This window comes from Ascaphus truei, chromosome 5 (genome assembly GCF_040206685.1).
Source record: "Ascaphus truei isolate aAscTru1 chromosome 5, aAscTru1.hap1, whole genome shotgun sequence".
Lineage (NCBI taxonomy): Eukaryota > Metazoa > Chordata > Amphibia > Anura > Ascaphidae > Ascaphus > Ascaphus truei.
This window is the reverse complement of record NC_134487.1, coordinates 227,709,259-227,728,790: the sequence shown is the minus strand read 5'-3', so window position 1 is coordinate 227,728,790 and position 19,532 is coordinate 227,709,259. Positions and strand designations below refer to the sequence as shown.

The following is a 19,532-nucleotide window of genomic DNA, read 5'->3' as shown; positions in this document are numbered from 1 at the left end:
CTGGGGGTAGAATACTGAGACGTATCCACATCACCTGAGCAGGCTGACATCACCCACTGAGGGAACAAACTCACATTAGGCCGTGTGAGTTTTTTGTCTAGTGTTACTCCGCTTCAGGAGTCTGTATTTACCCACCACATCCATCGTTGAGGGTGAAGTCTCGCACAAGCCCGTGTGAGTCGCTGAAACTAATTGCTTATGTTTCATTTGCTGTTTATTTAGTGTCATTCACTAATACCCCTTCCCTCCCATCCCTCCCCCCCCTCCTCCCCCCTTCCCCCCACACACGTTGATGCATGCACTAATACTGTGTATTATTTTATTTTATTATGTTATATTCTTCATCATCATCTTGAGTTCCACGAGTTTGCGCTGACCATCTTCACACTCCAATTGCAACCATAAGAAGGACTCGGGGTTGTCTTCTTCAAGGTCAAGCAGCAGGAAAACCAACAAAAAGGGCCAGTATACAATTTTATACTATTTTATACTATTACACATTTTCTACAATTTTTTAATATTTAATAATTCCTAGGCGTCTAAGCATTTTTTAGCCACATATTATAGGGAGCGCCCCAGTTCCACATCCAGTTACCGATTGGATGAAGGGCAAGCATGGGTTTGAAAGAAGGAGGCGGGGCTTAGAATGCCGGCCGGGATGCAGGGGATTGGTCGGAGGCAGGTCAGAGGAAGCCGGGAGCGGGGCTTCCGCTTTGTGCAGAGCACACGGGGAGTGTGTGTTTCTGCCTTCCCGCTCCTCTGCCTGCTGCACGGTGTCCCCCGCCGGGCGGGCAGCCACAGGGAACCGGGGCAGAGGCGCTCACCCCCCTTGCCGCTCACCCTCCCTTGCCGCTCACCCCCCTTGCCGCTCACTACCTTTCTGCTCACCCCTTGGCGCCCCCCCCCCCTTGCACCCTTGGCGCTCCCTTTGCCCCCGGTCCGCATGGTGCGGGAGAGGAGCATGGGGGCGGGCAGTGGTGGTGCGCGATCGCTGGCGGGTGCAGCGGGAGGCTCAAAAACCAGGCCTTTCCTCTGTCAAACCCGCCCCCTCCCCCCATTCCGTCACTGTACTTCACTTTGTCTGTGCGTGGGGGGAAGTGTGTGTGGGGGGGGGAGTGTGTGTGGGGGGAGGGAGTGTGTGTGGGGGGAGGGAGTGTGTGTGGGAGGGAGTGTGTGTGTGGGGGGGAGGAGGGAGTGTGTGTGTGGGGGGGGAGGGAGTGTGTGTGGGGGGGGAAGGAGTGTGTGTGTGGGGGAAGGGAGTGTGTGTATGGGGGGGGGGGTGGGGGCGGGAGTGTGTGTGTGGGGGGGGAGTGTGTGTGGGGGGGGAGGTGTGTGTGTGGGGGGAGGTGTGTGGGGGGGAGTGTGTGGGGGGGAGTGTGTGTGTATATACTTTAGAGAGACATACTGACGGCCTTCCATCAGCTAATCCTGGTGAAATAATTTTGTCTTTCAGAGATTCATCAGAACGGTAAGGGGGGGGGGTGTCGTGCAAACTTATTGAACTGCGTGCATAATGTAGTAACAGTCAATAGTTTTTTATGCTCCCACCCTCTCTAAATGGCAAATTAAGTACAGTACAGAATCCAAGAGAATGAGAATGTGTATGGAAAAGAAGTAAGTGATTTTTAATGTCATAATTGATCAAATATTAATACCAAGTGTAACACGTCAACACTTGTACCCCCCCTCCCAATCGCAGATATGGGTGGTGCGTATAGATACGTATGTTACCATGTGTGTGGTGCGTGTACCTGTAGGTTCACAGGGGGCCAGAGACGCCACTGATGGAAACCTGGGGTGCACCTGGAACGTATTTGTTCAGCGCCTCGACCCAAGAGGGATACTCACAGTGGTGGGATAGGCCCAACTGGAAACATGCCATTAGAAACACACACACAATGATGTACTGCTGCGGCACAGTTTATTCGAGCATTTGCCCGTTCTGTGCCGCAGCAGTAGCCTGGCGCGCGCCCGAGTGTGACGGGCGCACGCCGAAGCAGCGGAAGAGCGCCCTCCGATCGGGGCGCTCTCCCTACCGCTGCCGGGTCCGCCGGGTCCCCCGGAACCCCCTGCCGCTGTCCCGCGATCGCGGGACACCAGGGCTCCCTCGGGGAGCCCCTGGACACGCGTGCAGGGGGCGCACGCTCCCGATGACGCGTGACCGCGCGTCTATGACGCGCGGCACGCCGAGGGGCGGCCACTAGCAAGCCGGGAGATTTCCCGGCTTGCGGTACCGACCACACTTCAATAAAGTGTGTCGGTAGTGTGCAAACACACACATTGAAACACACACACTCCCCCCACACAAAAAGTGGAGTACAGCGACGGAATGATGGGGGGGGGTGGGCGGGGGACAGAGGAAAGGCCTGGTTTTTGAGCCTCCCGCTGCACCCGCCAGCGATCGCGCACCACCACTGCCCGCCCCCACGCCCATCTCCCGCACCATGCGGACCGGGGGCAAGGGGGGTGAGCGGCAAGGGGGGTGAGCGCCTCTACCCCAGGTCCCTGTGGCTGCCCGCCTTATGGGGGACACCGTGCAGCAGGCAGAGGAGCGGGAAGGCAGACACACACACACTCCCCGTGTGCTCTGCACAAAGCGGAAGCCCCGCTCCCAGCTTCCTCTGACCTGCCTCCGACCAATCCCCTGCATCCCGGCCGGCATTCTAAGCCCCGCCTCCTTCTTTCAAACCCATGCTTGCCCTTCATCCAATCCCCTGGCAGCATTCACTCACACAGAGAATACTTACCAGCTGCCGCATCCTCCTCACCGCCGCTGTAACCGGGACACATTGGCTGGGCCGCACAGATACTCGTTGTGGGCCGCATGCGGCCCGTGGCCCGCGAGTTTGACATGCTTGCTCTACAGACTTAAGTGGACAGGCAAAAAGAACGATTCCTGCACTCCTACCAATTAGGCTGAGAGAAATTAATATTCTCATGAAAAACGGTATTTGGTTAAACCCTTTGGCCAAAGCATTTGTAAGCCTGCATGCCACGTCAAGGCAACCCGTTTAATGCAGGTACCTACACTAGACTATATATATATATGTAATAATTGTCCCATGGACTAGTGAAAAAAGTGTTAAAGCCCTGAAAGAGTTAAATAAAGCATAATCTTATGTGAGTAGTGCAATTAAAATCTGGCTAATGCCAGCATCATACTTACCTTTGCTATAAAGGTAATTAGGGTGCACAAATTCCCTGGTGTGAATATAATACAACTTACACATATACATCTCTCTGTCAGCCTTACACATTCACCCACCATTCAATGGAGGTGATGTCCAGACTGACACTGGGGTGTAATATACCTGCACTAATTGGACAATTGGTAGGGGCTCAGTAACTGCTATGTAAAGCAGATGAGCATTTAAACCTACCCCTACGACGTTTCAGAGATACTAAATTTAAAATGCCCTATGGGAGTATGCAGCAAGGAAAAGGATTGCCCAATATTAGTGAGAAACTGTACATAATACCGCGCTCCTCCCTAAAGAAGTTTGCTGCAGGTAAAAAGATAGGCCTTACATATAGAAAAACAAAAAGAACGATTCCTGCGCTCCTGCCAATTAGGCTAAGATAAAATAATATTCTCGTGAAAAAGGGTATTTGGTTAAACCCTTTGGCCAAAGCATTTGTAAGCCTGCATGCCATGTCAAGGCAACCCGTTTAATGCAGGCACCTACACTATACTGTATATATCTACTATATATTTCTCAAACAGTCATATGTGGCTATGTCTGTATGTGTCTCCCTGTGTCCCTCCCTGTGTCCCTAGCGGCAATAAGATTGGACCTGCCTCAGGCCAATGACATTGCTCCCTTGGCCCACCCGCCCCCGCACACCTCACACCACTGCCTCAGGCCAATTACATTGCTCCCTTGGCCCCACACCCACCCCCGCACACCTCTCATTGGCCTGCGCCCAACACACCAACCCCACTGCCACACTCTCCAAGCCCTCACTGAGCTTTGGGAACCGCTTCACAGCACCTAACCCTGGAAACGCTTCACAGCTCTCACCTCTCAACCCACAAAACCCTCACCGCCTGATACCACCAAAACAACTGCGGAATCAGGTACAGACTCTTAACTATATATATATTCTTTTCACCACTGCAACACTACCCACCCTCACACAACGCACGCTCACCTCCACACACCGCACCATCACGGAATGCACACCACCTGTTAACAACCACCCCCCCCACCAATGCACACCACCAACGCACGCCACACTTCTCCCGGTACCGCAGCCACTGCTAATCACTTTCACCGACACCACCGGACAACACACCCCTCCGGAGTACCAAACACACACTCCCTTAGTCAGCAACCCCCCCCCCCGCCACAACACACACAGCACCCCCACCCCCCGAACACACACAGCATCTTGTAACCCGCATCACAACCCCTCCCGTACGACGCAACACCTCCTATATCCCGCTCAAAACAGTTGCAGTGCATCGATGCTACCTGCATACCACCCTATTTTAACATGGCGAATTTACCAATCTCGCCACGTGTTTGGCAATTATTAAAGTAAAGAAACCTGCTGTGGCGGATTTTATGAATCTCACCATGTTCTCTGCAGGACAAGCTTCTCTGGTGCATATTTTCGCCAAAAGATGGCGCTATTTCCCTTCTCTATCCTCTCTGCATAAGCCCCATAGCCACATATGACTGTTTGAGAAATATATAGTAGATATATACAGTATAGTGTAGGTGCCTGCATTAAACGGTTTGCCTTGACGTGGCATGCAGGCTTACAAATGCTTTGGCCAAAGGGTTTAACCAAATAACCTTTTTCATGAGATTATTATTTTATCTTAGCCTAATTGGTGGGAGCGCAGGAATCGTTCTTTTTGTTTTTCTATATGTAAGGCCTATCTTTTTACCTGCAGAAAACTTCTTTAGGGAGGAGCGCGGTATTATGTACAGTTCCTCACTAATATTGGGCAATCATTTTCCTTGCTGCATACTCCCATAGGGCATTTTAAATTTAGTATCTCTGAAACGTCGTAGAGGTAGGTTTAAATGCTCATCTGCTTTACATAGCAGTTACTGAGCCCCTACCAATTGTCCAATTAGTGCAGGTATATTACACCCCAGTGTCAGTCTGGACATCACCTCCATTGAATGGTGGGTGAATGTGTAAGGCTGACAGAGAGATGTATATGTGTAAGTTGTATTATATTCACACCAGGGAATTTGTGCACCCTGATTACCTTTATAGCAAAGGTAAGTATAATACTGGCATTAGCCAGATTTTAATTGCACTACTCACATAAGATTATGCTTTATTTAACCCCTTCAGGGCTTTAACACTTTTTTCACTAGTCCATGGGACAATTACTACATATATATATATATATAGTATAGTGTAGGTACCTGCATTAAACGGGTTGCCTTGACATGGCATGCAGGCTTATAAATACTTTGGCCAAAGGGTTTAACCAAATACCCTTTTTCATGAGAATATTATTTTATCTTAGCCTAATTGGTAGGAGCGCAGGAATCGTTCTTTTTGCCTGTCCACTTATGAGATGCGCGGCACGCCGAGGGGCTGCCACTTGCAAGCCGGGAAATCTCCCGTCTTGCGGAACTGGCCACACTTCAATAAAGTGTGTCGCCAGTGTACCAATTAGGCTAAGATAAAATAATATTCTCATGAAAAAGGGTATTTGGTTAAACCCCTTGGCCAAAGCATTTGTAAGCCTGCATGCCACGTCAAGGCAACCCGTTTAATGCAGGCACCTACACTATACTGTATATATCTACTATATATTTCTCAAACAGTCATATGTGGCTATGTCTTTATGTGTCTCCCTGTGTCCCTCCCTGTGTCCCTAGCGGCAATAAGATTGGACCTGCCTCAGGCCAATGACATTGCTCCCTTGGCCCACCCGCCCCCGCACACCTCACACCACTGCCTCAGGCCAATTACATTGCTCCCTTGGCCCCACACCCGCCCCGCACACCTCTCATTGGCCTGCGCCCAACACACCAACCCCACTGCCACACTCTCCCAGCCCTCACTGAGCTTTGGGAACCACTTCACAGCACCTAACCCTCACTGCTCTGGGAGATTTGGTAACGCTTCACAGCACCTAACCCTGGAAACGCTTCACAGCTCTCACCTCTCAACCCACAAAACCCTCACCGCCTGATACCACCAAAACAACTGCGGAATCAGGTACAGACTCTTACCTATATATATATTCTTTTCACCACTGCAACACTACCCACCCTCACACAACGCATGCTCACCTCCACACACCGCACCATCACGGAATGCACACCACCTGTTAACAACCACCCTCCCCCACCAATGCACACCACCAACGCACGCCACACTTCTCCCGGTACCGCAGCCACTGCTAATCACTTTCACCGACACCACCGGACAGCACACTCCCCCCTCCGGAGTACCAAACACACACTCCCTTAGCCAGCAACCCCCCCCCCACAACACACAGCATCCCCCCCCCAACACACACAGCATCCTGTAACCCGCATCACAACCCCTCCCGTACGACGCAACACCTCCTCTATCCCGCTCAAAATTGTTGTCGATGTATGTCAGAAAGCGATCTAAATTCTCATTTTGCCTCTCCAAATAAAAAACACATCATCGATGTATCTCCGCCATAGGACCAAGTCCGCACCAAATTCATGCTCCGACCAGATGGTATCGCTCTCCCAACTGTCCATGAACAGGTTGGCATAACTTGGTGCGAATTTGGTACCCATGGCGGTTCCACACTTCGATAAAAATAGGTTCCATCGAAGTTAAAAAGGTAATGTTTTAAAATGAAGTTAATACTTTCTAGAATAAAACGTCTTTGTTCGATATGTACAGCGGCATCCCTCATTAGTGTTCGTTCGATGGATTTGATTCCATCGTCATGCTTTATGGACGTGTACAATGAAGTCACGTCACAGGTGCACATTTTATAGCCCTCTTGCCAATCCACCTGCTCCAATATGTTCAAAATTTGGGTTGTATCCCTGAGATAGGACCGCATGTTCGCAACGTATGGCTGTAAAAAAAGGTCTATATATTCCGACAGTCGAGACGTGAGCGAACCTATCCCAGAGATAATGGGTCGTCCTGGTGGTGCTTTTACGTCCTTGTGAATTTTGGCAAAAAATAACATATAGGCATGACAGGGAATTTAACATGACAGGGCATTATTGCTCAACAAATGAATGAAATGTTCCCCAACAATTAGCCATATTGAGGGATACCACTCTCCGGTTTTACTGTGAATATCGTTTTCAAGTTCTTTTTTATACACTATCATACTATACAGAGAGCTTCCCCAATCTATCATGAAATGTATGTACATACAACTATAGCTGTACACTCTGTCTATATGCTGTTTACATCTGTAATAACAAGTTGTAACTACGTTATGAGCAGTGCTCTGCTCAAATAGAACAATCACGACACTTGCCCCCCTTTTTGAATGGGCTGAAAGTGATTGATTTTTAAATTTTTTTTGAATTATTTCTGTTTCTGTGATAACATGCCGAAAGACATCTAATATCTGTATTTACCTGTTCAACGGAGGGCTATTGAAGCGTGGGATAGCCAGCCCGGTCTCTGAATCATTTTTCCTGTATAATGAAATGTATGCATATGTACTTATATCTACTATATGCTTGCTGGAACTCTGTTCATATGTTGATCACCTAGCCAATAATGTTTTGAGGGATACACTGGCGACACACTTTATTCGAGCTCGGCTAGTCCCACGAATTCGGGTATACCCGGGTGTATTGAGGTTTGTGACTGTTTTCTGCCCAAGTGCATTGGGTTATTTTCCAGGCAGGGATTGAAGCATTTTATTCCCGCTGGCTGCAATACTGCACAGTATATATATATATACTGCATTACAATTCATAAATTTATGCCATCTGGTAGACACGCGAAGCATTGCAGCCTATTAAATCCTAATCATTATAATTTAACAGATCAGCCGCCCGTCAGCCAGGCATGAACCCAGGCTGGGAAGGCAAACGCAACGGGGCTTGTCAGAGGTGAGGAGCGGCGCATTCCAGGTATCTGCCAGGTACATACTGGGTATTTGCTCGAATAAAGTGTGTCGGTGCAGTAACAATGAAGAAATGTTTTTAACATAGTTATGAGCAATGTTTTGCTCAAATAGAAGCACCACAATAATTGCCCCTTTTTTCGAAAGGGCTGAAAGAGATTGATATTGATTTTTAACTGTTATGATCGCATGTAGTACGGCACGCAATATCTTTATTAACCCATTTAGCAGTGTGCTCCAATTACACTGAGGGATACAGTAATTAAAGCGGGGGATAGAAAGCCAGGTGTTTACACTGTTTGTAATCAATCTATTAAATAATCAAGTCCCTGCGCCTATATATATACCATGTACAATGAGCATCCGGCAGTTACCTGACGAAGCTTACTGCGAAACGTGTTGTTCCCTGCCGGAGCTCATTTAGAGAGGGACCCAGCCAACCGTGGGACATCCGGTGCAGATCCTCCCTTCCGGTTCCACTGCCAGACGTGTCAGTAAGAACGCAAACGGAGGAAGAGGTCTTGCTGGATAACCACGCGGCTGATGCTGGGCAACAAGAGTTGCCATTTGTGTGAGTGTGTTCATTGTTTTTCACGCTTTATGTTTTAAACTGTTATCAATAAAGACTTTTATAGCTACTAATTCAGACTTTGCCCATCCTTTGGTCTATGGGCGTCTGGGAGAGGAGCCACTCATACACCACACCCACTGGGGGTAGAATACTGAGACGTATCCACATCACCTGAGCAGGCTGACATCACCCACTGAGGGAACAAACTCACATTAGGCTGTGTGTTTTTTCGTCTATTGTTACTCCGCTTCAGGAGTCTGTATTTACCCACCACATCCATCGTTGAGGGTGAAGTCTCACACAAGCCCGTGTGAGTCGCTGAAACTAATTGCTTATGTTTCATTTGCTGTTTATTTAGTGGCATTCACTAATACCCCAAAACCCCCAAACCTCCCCTCCCTCCTCCCCCCTTCCCCCCACACACGTTGATGCATGCACTAATACTGTGTATTATTTTATTTTATTCTGTTATATTCTTCATCATCATCTTGAGTTCCACGAGTTTGCGCTGACCATCTTCACACTCCAATTGCAACCATAAGAAGTACTCTTCTTAGGGGTTGTCTTCTTCAAGGTCAAGCAGCAGCAAAACAAACAAAAAGGGCCAGTATACAATTTTATACTATTTTATACTATTACACATTTTCTACAATTTTTAATATTTAATAATTCCTAGGCGTCTAAGCATTTTTTAGCCACATATTTTAGGGAGCGCCCCAGTTCCACATCCAGTTAGCATTTGTAATCCCATCCTGGTGGCAGCACCCCAAAGGGTCCAGATTAAATCATGGAAGAGAAGCCATAGAGATGGAAAACCCAGTTGAATTAAAAGAAAGCGTGTTCACAAAAAGAATTTTTAGAAGTAATAACATAGAGAACAAAATGAGAGAGATAGAGTCAGCCGAGATGGGAGATTTAGAGACAATAAATAATGAATTTGACAAATTAGAGAATCTCCTAAAGAAAGAGACTAAATAGGTCTGGGACAAGGTTTACTTAGAGAAATATTTGGATATAAAACGTATCCCTAGAGGTTTACGTTTCGAAAAGAAATCCTCTTTCGAGTTGGCAGATATAGAATACAATGTATTATGGGAAGAGACCATGAATGCCTGTTCATTCAATCTCATGAAATTAATCATAAAACATCACACCAAAACTCTAACTGAAATTGATAGAGAGGTAACATTAATCCAGAAGAGATTAGAAATTTCAACAGATAACCCCATCTTTCTCAGTAGAGACCAAAAATTAGCTGATGAAATAGATGCTATGGAAAAGAATTTAATAGAGTCCAAAAACAAAAAAATTAGACAAGATGAGGAACACTATCTAGTAGGATCGAACCCCAAATGGCAGAGGGTCACATTAGTCCCACCTACCACTCCAAAGGATAGGAAAATGTTCGAATATAGAAGTAGAGAAGACAACAATAAGACCTCAAGAACTAACATGATGAGCTATCCAACCAAGATAGATCATCATAAAGCCAACCCGAAATATGATAGCAATAAAAATGTCTCATTCAACACAGAGGTTCGGCACATGCCACCAAGAGGGTGGGCACCTGGAGATCACGAAACTCCAAGAGAGCATAAAGATAGAAAAGTCTATCATACTAAGGACACAGCCACAAAAGGGAAGAAGACAAAAGGCCGAATAGACAAGATCCCGACCAAGAGGAAAACTGGCAGAGGCGTAAGCACTACTCTAAGCCAAACGAGTATCAGGAGAACCACCACAGAGCTAAGTCACCCACGTACAGCTATAGAGCCAGATCCCCCTTAGAACGCAGGGATAATAGATATGAGAGAGAACGTAGTGCAGGAAGGGATCGTAAATCACCCCATAAACATCAAGGGACCAACCAGGAGTATAAAGACAAGCGCTATGAAAGGGAACACAGTCAAATGAGACAATACAGGTCCCCCTACAAACACTATAGGGAACGCAGTCAAGGGATGGATCGCAAGTCCCCCTATAAACAACATCGGACCACCACTGAATATAGAGAGAGGCGGGATAGAGAACAGAGTCAAGGGAGAGAGCAGAGATCCCCACAACCCCACTCAGGGCCTTTTTTAGAAAAGGCACCATCACTAAAAGCACCTCCCCTAGCAACTCAGAATCGCTTTCTAGCGTTAGAAGACCAGAAAGAAAAAGATTCCCCAAATACAAAACCCAGAAAAAGACCCCACGAGGAAAGCGGGGAGGAAGACGGACACAGAAAAAGAACAGCGATCTGAGTAATATATTCAATTTGAGCAAAAGAGAACTAAATGTAGATGAGTGTAACCTGATTAAAAAGGGGCTTAATTTCGCACCAGTCGCCAAAGCGAACAGTTTCAACTTATATATAGATGCGCACAAATACATCAGACAGCTAACCCTTAAAAAATTCTTCCTATCAAAGGATGCACAAAGTAGAGAGATAGTGAACAATAATGCCAATGTCAACACAGAGGAAGATGAATTCAAGCATTCAAACCTCAAAAATAGGTCCAAATTCTTACCCAGTTGGGCGAAGGGCCACAACATAGAAGTCTTCCATCAAAAGATCCAAGAGGACTTTGAAAGACTGACCTCCAGTGAGACAAAGATAACCAAAAACAATCTAACTCTTAAGGAAAAAATTGCGCTACAAAACTTAGAAAAGGACAAAGCTATTACATTTAAACAAGCTGACAAAGGGGGGGGGTAGTCATTATGGACACGGAGTATTACAAGGGCGAAGCGGAAAGGATACTGTCGGATGACATCACTTATGTACGTCTGAAGACAAATCCACACAAAGAATTCTGTGCAGAATTTTTAACTCTCTTAGATAGGGGCAGCTCAACAGGGGTTCTGAATGAAAGGGAATACGAATACCTCAATGTTAAATTCCCTGTCATGCCTATATTTTATTTTTTGCCAAAAATTCACAAGGACGTCAAAGCACCACCAGGATGACCCATTATCTCTGGGATAGGTTCGCTCACGTCTCGACTGTCGGAATATATAGACCTTTTTTTACAGCCATACGTTGCGAACATGCGGTCCTATCTCAGGGATACAACCCAAATTTTGAACATATTGGAGCAGGTGGATTGGCAAGAGGGCTATAAAATGTGCACCTGTGACGTGACTTCATTGTACACGTCCATAAAGCATGACGATGGAATCAAATCCATCGAGCGCACACTAATGAGGGATGCCGCTGTACATATCGAACAAAGACGTTTTATTCCAGAAAGTATTAACTTCATTTTAAAACATAACCTTTTTAACTTCGATGGAACCTATTTTTTACAGAAGTGTGGAACCGCCATGGGTACCAAATTCGCACCAAGTTATGCCAACCTGTTCATGGACAGTTGGGAGACCGATACCATCTGGTCGGAGCATGAATTTGGTGCTATGGCGGAGATACATCGATGATGTGTTTTTTATTTGGAGAGGCAATAATGAGAATTTAGATCGCTTTCTGACATACCTCAACAACAATGAGATTACTCTGGCTTTTACAACATGTATAGGGACTAATTCGGTAGATTTTTTTGGATTTAACAATATACATAGAAGAGAACCACCTCAAAACCAAAACTTTCTTCAAGACAGTAGACTGCAATAATTATCTGCTAAGAACTAGTTGCCACCATAGGAAGTGGTTAAAAAATATACCACCAGGGCAATTCCGCAGAATCAGGCGAAACTGTAGTGATGACCATGTCTACAGGGAACAGTCAGACATTTTGAAGAATAGCTTTATTGCAAAAAAATACGACACGGACGAAATGAACAAAGCAATTAGGGAAGTAGGCCTGCTTAAACGTAGTGATATTTTAAAAACAAACCCACCGAAACCCAGAGAGGATTTTAACATTGCTTTCCTAACACAATACAGCCAAGATGCTGGGAGTATACAACATATTGTAAACAAACACTGGCATCTCCTACAGGGAGACCCTACTTTGAAAGAGCACCTCCCAGAAAAACCTAAAGTGATATACAAAAGGGCTGACAATATCAAAAGGCGGTTAGCACCAAGTCTTTTCCAACCAGGAATGGAGAAAGCAGGTCAGGAAGCAAACTGGTTGCCGAAAGCGAAAGGTTTCCACAGATGTAGCACCTGCAAAGCCTGCAAACAGGGTACAAAAGAGAAAATACAGTTTAGCTCCAATATAACAGGGGAACAGTTCAAAATTTCCCATTTCATAAACTGCAAGACAGAATTCGTAGTGTATTTACTGAACTGCCCTTGTGGACTCCAGTATGTAGGGCGTACCAGCCGACCCTTACGGGTACGCATACTGGAGCACCTAGGGAACATAAGGCGTAAATTAATGACACACAGTGTATCAAAACACTTTGCACTACACCACCAAGGAGATCCATCAGGCCTTGTATTTAGGGGCATTGAATTAGTCCCACCACACTGGAGGGGTGGGGACAGACTGACAACTTTATCCAAAAAGGAAACATTTTGGATTTACAAATTGAAAAGCTTGGCCCCTAAAGGTCTCACTGTAGATATCGACATTGGAGCTTTCCTTTAATCTTGTATCTCTCCCTGTCCCCTACTGATCTGTTTTCATCCCCAATCCCCAAGTCCCCCTCCCACTTTCATAATAGGAATCCACCTTGAACCAGCTCCTTTTGAACATACCGGCTTATATCGGCGTGGCAACTTACCTTTTAGATTGCTTGACAAATTGTATTGATGTATATTATTTGATCATTGATTTTTTATCCCTGATGTATATATATTTTTTTATATATTTTTTTACATTTTTTATGACGCATTGTAATGATGCAAATTTTATGATGAACTACTTATACGTTTGAGGCTACAGAGCCATTTACGAGAGGTTTACATCTTATTACTAAGACAAAGCCAGAATGCATTTTTAACTGTGATCAATTGCACTTAGATGCCATCTAAAATTAACCATTTAGTTCTCCAGTTTGTCCACTAGAGGAGGCTATTGCCCAAGAAATTGGGGACAGCAAGTTTCCAATGTACTAACATCATTTTGAGGGGCATTATGAATAGAAAACCCTTGAAACTTTTGTGAATTTGTTTTTTGTATCAAGTTCCCTATCCTAATAAACTAAGCATTCATTCTGTAAATACCATGGAAAATCGAATCAAACAAGGTCATGGACAGGAGGGGGGGGCAGCAGCAGCCGTGTGTTTTATTTTTTTCAATAGCAGGCTGCTGCCGGGGAGGTCAGAGCATGCAGGGGGCGGGGCTTAGTACCCGGGAGAGGATGTGCTGAGCTGATCTAAGAGAGAGGTGAGAGGTGTGTGTGTGTGTGAGAAAAACGGGCTGGTGGGGGGTGGGTGGGTGGGTGAGAAAAACGGGCTGGTGGGGGGTGGGTGGGTGGGTGAGAAAAACGGGCTGGTGGGGGGTGGGTGGGTGGGTGAGAAAAACGGGCTGGTGGGGGGGTGGGCTGCTGACACGTGAGGGGGGTGGGCTGCTGACAAGTGAGGAGGGGCTGGGCTGCTGACAAGTGAGGGGGGGCTGGGCTGCTGACATGTGAGGGGCAGTGGGGGGAGAGAGTGATGTGAGGTGCAGGGGGGAGAGAGTGATGTGAGGTGCAGGGGGGAGAGAGAGTGATGTGAGGTGCAGGGGGGGAGAGAGTGATGTGAGGTGCAGGGGGGGGGAGATACTGATGTGAGTTGCATTGGGAGGGTGAGAGTGATCTGAGTTGCAGGGGGAGGGTGTGATGTGAGTTGCAGGGGGGGAGATACTGATGTGAGTTGCAGGGGGAGGGTGAGAGTGATGTGAACACTGGAACACCTCTCCCCTGGTACTTGAAAAAACCACACCCACAAACGTGCGCACAAACACACACCCACAACAGAAAATCAGCTCTTAGGTGAAATAAAATATATTTTAATAAATAAATCCCATTCTGCCATGTGTGTCATTTCTGCAACAAACACTCTACACACCCACACACAACACCCATACAACTGTCAAACACACCCACACAACAATCCAACAACACTCTACTCACACACACAACACTCACAAACACACACACAACCCTCCTGTGCTCATACACCACACACAACAAAAAATTTACACACCCCTACCCCCACAACACACTCAACGATGGAAACACACCTCATACTACACACACTACACTAAATAAAATGCTGATTTACACATCTAGGCCCCCCTCCCCTTGCACCTCAAACACCACAACACCCTTCCGTATAACGCAAACACACCACCAAAACATCTACAACAACACACCCCCTCCACTACCACCACACCTCACACAGCCACTCGCCTCTTCCTTCCAATAACATCAATTACGGACACAATGCTAATTGGCCCCTATCTGTCCTTTTATGCAACAATATTCATCACATACACACAACACTCGCCCACACACACACACAACACTACAGCAAACACATTCACCCACCCCACACTCACCCACCCACCCCACACTCACTCAACTATCCACACCACACTCTATCACCCACACAAACATCACACACCCAGCACACAGTCACTCATCCACCCACACCACACAAAAACAACAATCACACAGATACACACACACACTCAACCACCCACCCCCCACCAGTCCGTTTTTCACACACACACCACACACCTCTCACCTCTCACCTCTCTCTTAGATCAGCTCAGCACATCCTCTCCCCGGTACTAAGCCCCGCCCCCTGCATGCTCTGACCTCCCCGGCAGCAGCCTGCTATTGAAAAAAATAAAACACACGGCTGCTGCTGCCCCCGCGCACCGCAAAACCTGGGGGCTGGGAGGGAGAGGGAGGGGGCTGGGAGGGGGCTGGGAGGGAGAGGGAGGGAGGGGCTGGGAGGAGAGATGAATCGCCACCATTTTTTTTAAACTTTTTTTTTTAAAATTTATTTAATTAACTAGCGCCCGGCCAGAGTCATCACGGGCCGGGCCGCACAGATAGGCCAGACGGGCCGCATGCGGCCCGCGGGCCGTATGTTGTGCAGCCCTGCCTATAGATCTATCTAATTTTATAGTTATTTCGGTATATGTATATAACTACAGTATATAATACAGTATATCTATTATTGTTTATATTGCTGCATATTAATAGAACTAGTGAAATGTAAGAAAAAGGAAACACCCTTTAACATCTTTAATCAAAGATTACATCTTTGTGAGTTTACTCACCACTATCAAGTGTTTATTTATAGATCCTCCCCCTTTTTCCGGTTTATGTTTTAATATCTGTTAGTTTTATATGTTGAGTTTCTGTCGTTCATCATTGGTATTTGTTTATTACCATTTATTTTAATTAAAGTAATAAAATAATAAGTATTAACTTTTACTCACCATATCAATCCAGACAATGAGTGCATGTTAAAGGGTGTTTCCTTTTTCTAACATTTCAATATTACCCCATTCCCCCTCTGCACCTTTGTTACCATCTATTAGTGTGTTTAATTAAGCTGAAGCAAGAGTCATTTCCCTCTTCCCGTCCCCTTTTCCCCTATCCCACCAATATTCTATTAATAGAACTATATAGTATAGATCTATCTAATTTTATAGTTATTTCGGTATATTTATACAGTATAACTACAGTATATAATACAGTATATCTATTATTGATTATATTAGATCTATCTAATTTTATACTATTTTTACTGTAAATGATGTGCTGTACTTGTGGCCTACTGCACTGTAACTTACCGGATTTTTTTTTTCTGTACACTGTAGGGAGACAACTCTTCCGGTCGACAAAATAAGTGAAGAGAATGATGAGAAGAGTGCCTTAAGGGTCAAATACAGTCTGCAGCAAAATCACAATCTCACTGTATCCGAGACCAGCATAAAGAAGATGAGACGCAGAATTGGATGGAAATATGGACGTGTGAGGTTAGTACTGGACAGTACAGGAGGTTAAAGTGTTGTTTAAGAAACTGTACTGTACCTATAAAATTATTCCTTGTCATTAAAGAGCGTACCCTATGATAAGGGACGTTAACAAGATCAAGAGAGTGGTCCAGGCCCAGGCATGGAATGACAGTGGAGAAACTTTCCAGGATTGCATCTTCGCTGACGAGTCTACTGTATTGCTGGAGAGATTTGCCACCTTTGCATTCCAAAAAAAAAGGTCGCATATCTATGAAGCTGCGTCCAAAACACCCAGTGAAGATGCATGTGTGGGGTGCCATCTCTAGGCGTGGACCAGGATGCATTGTCATCTTTGAAGGTAAAATAAGTCACACGCTTTTGCCTTATGCACTGTACTGTACCAGTGTGCAGTTTTTTGAGCACTTTTCTTTTCTTCTTATAGGAATCATGAATAAATCTTTTTTCCAAGAGCAAATTGTGCCTGAGATTGTGGAATACATCACACGTGAGTTCCCAGATGGTCACCGTTTCTACAACAACAGCGCATATTCTTAATCGCGGTATCAACTGGGTGAAGACGCCAGTGGAGTAAGTGCGGTAACCGTGTCTCATTTTTCCCACTGTTTTTACTGTGTACTGTACTGTATCTATTTAACTAATTGTCCTTTTTTTCCCCCTCCAATGACAGATCGCCAGACTTCAATCCTATCAAAATGGTCTAGCATCAGCTGAAGGACCATATCCGAAAAGTCGTGAAACCCTCCAAAAAGGATGAGTTTGCGCAAGGCATAATGAGTTTTTGGAACGATGTACTCACCTTGGAACGATGCAATAAATATATTGACCATATTGCGACTGTGTTGCCCGTTGTGATCGCTTATAATGGGCAAGCATCAGGAAGGTAGTATGGTATAGTACTGTACTGTAGTATTGTAAGTACAGTATGATACAGGTAAGTATGGCACAGATTTTTTCTTTCCTGAGAGAGCAGCACTAGCCATCTGGTTACAAAGTATTTAACAGTAGTCACAGTATACAGTAGTTCCAGTATAGACTAGTTTGACAGTACTAACTGCATACTGTAGTCCAATATGGAGTAGCTATACAGTACACAATGCCATACTGTAATACTGTATGCACCTAACTGCTCAATTTTTTTCTTTCCTGAGAGAGCAGCACTAGCCATCTGGTTGCAATGTATTTAACAGAAGTTACAGTATACAGTAGTTCCAGTATAGACTAGTTTGACAGTACTATACAGCACACAATGCCATTAAACAGTATGCACATAACTGCACTCATTTTTTGTTTTCTTGTCTTTTCAGAAAAAAAAGGATGGACTGGGGAGAGGGGGGGGGCATCATAAGAGTGATGCATTTAAAGTGATCATTTTAAGTGATAAATATAGTTAGACTATAGTTATAGTTATATATTTGCTTTCTTCATGCAAGACCAATAACCTCAGCTGATATGACATGGATCTAATTGCATTCTCTTCACAGGTATGTCCCTGATGATATGCAAGTCCTGTTTTAAAAGAATAACCCTCCAGGCTTGTACTATAGATTTCTCTTGGTATGTCCCTGATGATATGCAAGTCCTGTTTTAAAAGAATTACCCTCCTGGCTTGTACTATAGATTTCTCTTGGTATGTCCCTGGTGTTATGCAAGTCCTGTTTTAAAAGAATTACCCTCCTGGCTTGTACTATAGATTTCTCTTGGTATGTTTGAATATCAAAAGGTGTTTTTTTTTTTTTTCCCCCTCTTAACTCTGTGCTGTTAATTGACCAACTGGAACAAGCTGATTTATTGGGGCGGGGGGCGGGTCATGTGACTACTTTAGATGTATAAAAACACATATTCCCCTTGCATTGGCAAGGAAGCATTGGCATCTTAAGAGTGATGCATTTAAAGTGATCATTTTAAGTGATAAATATAGTTAGACTATAGTTTGACTAGAGGTGACTGGGGACTGCATCTTTTCTGCAAACTCTCTTACTCAAGGCAACAAACGGTGAGCTTATATGACCACACTTTGATCCCATGCTTGTTAACCTGCATATTTTAACCCCACACCCCTTTACAACTTATTTCACGGCATCCTCTCCCAAAACTGACTGCACAAAAATAACTCCCACACCAACTCAGCCCACTGAAACCCAGAACTGACTAGCATTGCAATGCAGCAAAACATTTGACAAGGAACATGGACACCCCTGCTGTTTAGTCTGCACACACTCACAACAGCTCCATGCAGTACTGCCTACCTCTGGCATCATGAACCTGCTATGTATATTAACTTTTTTCTTTCTCCTGGCCTCGTGGAGATGTTACTCCCTCTATCCACTACAAACTCCTCCATCCTGGCCCACACCCAACATCACCATACACCCTGGACTACTCAAAAGCCTTTCACTATCTATGGAATGTTGGTGGAGAACTCTAAAAACCAGCACACCAACCACTTCTCACTCTAATGGCAAACACCACAAATCTACAACTTGCAAACAACTACCCAAATTTCTGCTCATACTGTATTGTATTGTATGTCTTTATATCTATAGCTCCATTAATGTACATAGCGCTTCACAGCAGTAATACATGTGGTAATCAAATAAATATCATACTATTACTCTCTTTAGCAGGTGATATTGAACCAAACCCAGGTCTTCCCATTTCAAATCTGTCCCATGCCCCTGAGAATTCCACCTTTAAATTCCAAAAAGGGCTATTTGTCGCCCATATAAATATTCAGAGCCTGCTGCCCAAACTGGACGAACTAAGGGCATGGTGCCTTATGCATAAACCCAAAGCCATCGTTCTTACAGAAACATGGCTATCCCCTAAAACCCCTGATGCAAATATCGCCATTCAGGGATACTCCATTTTTAGGAGAGATAGGTCAAAGAGAGGAGGAGGGGTGTTATTTTATATTGCAGACACATTACAATTTACACTGTTAAATTGCCCCCAAAGCCCACCCTCTTTTGAAACTCTAGTTGGCAAAATCTGCCTCCCCTTTTCTAAGCCCATCTTGCTCGCTGGCATCTAC

The 19,532-nt window shown here is 45.3% G+C and overlaps 1 long non-coding RNA gene across 1 annotated transcript; it reads left to right on the top strand.

Moving 5' to 3' along the window:
• Positions 1-13,859: 13,859 nt before the first annotated feature.
• On the top strand, positions 13,860-17,506 carry LOC142494541 (uncharacterized). The gene is made up of 5 exons (XR_012801520.1): positions 13,860-13,909; positions 16,343-16,501; positions 16,584-16,838; positions 16,923-17,068; positions 17,169-17,506. It is a non-coding gene; the product is annotated as an uncharacterized LOC142494541 (long non-coding RNA).
• The last annotated feature ends 2,026 nt before the right edge of the window (positions 17,507-19,532 follow it).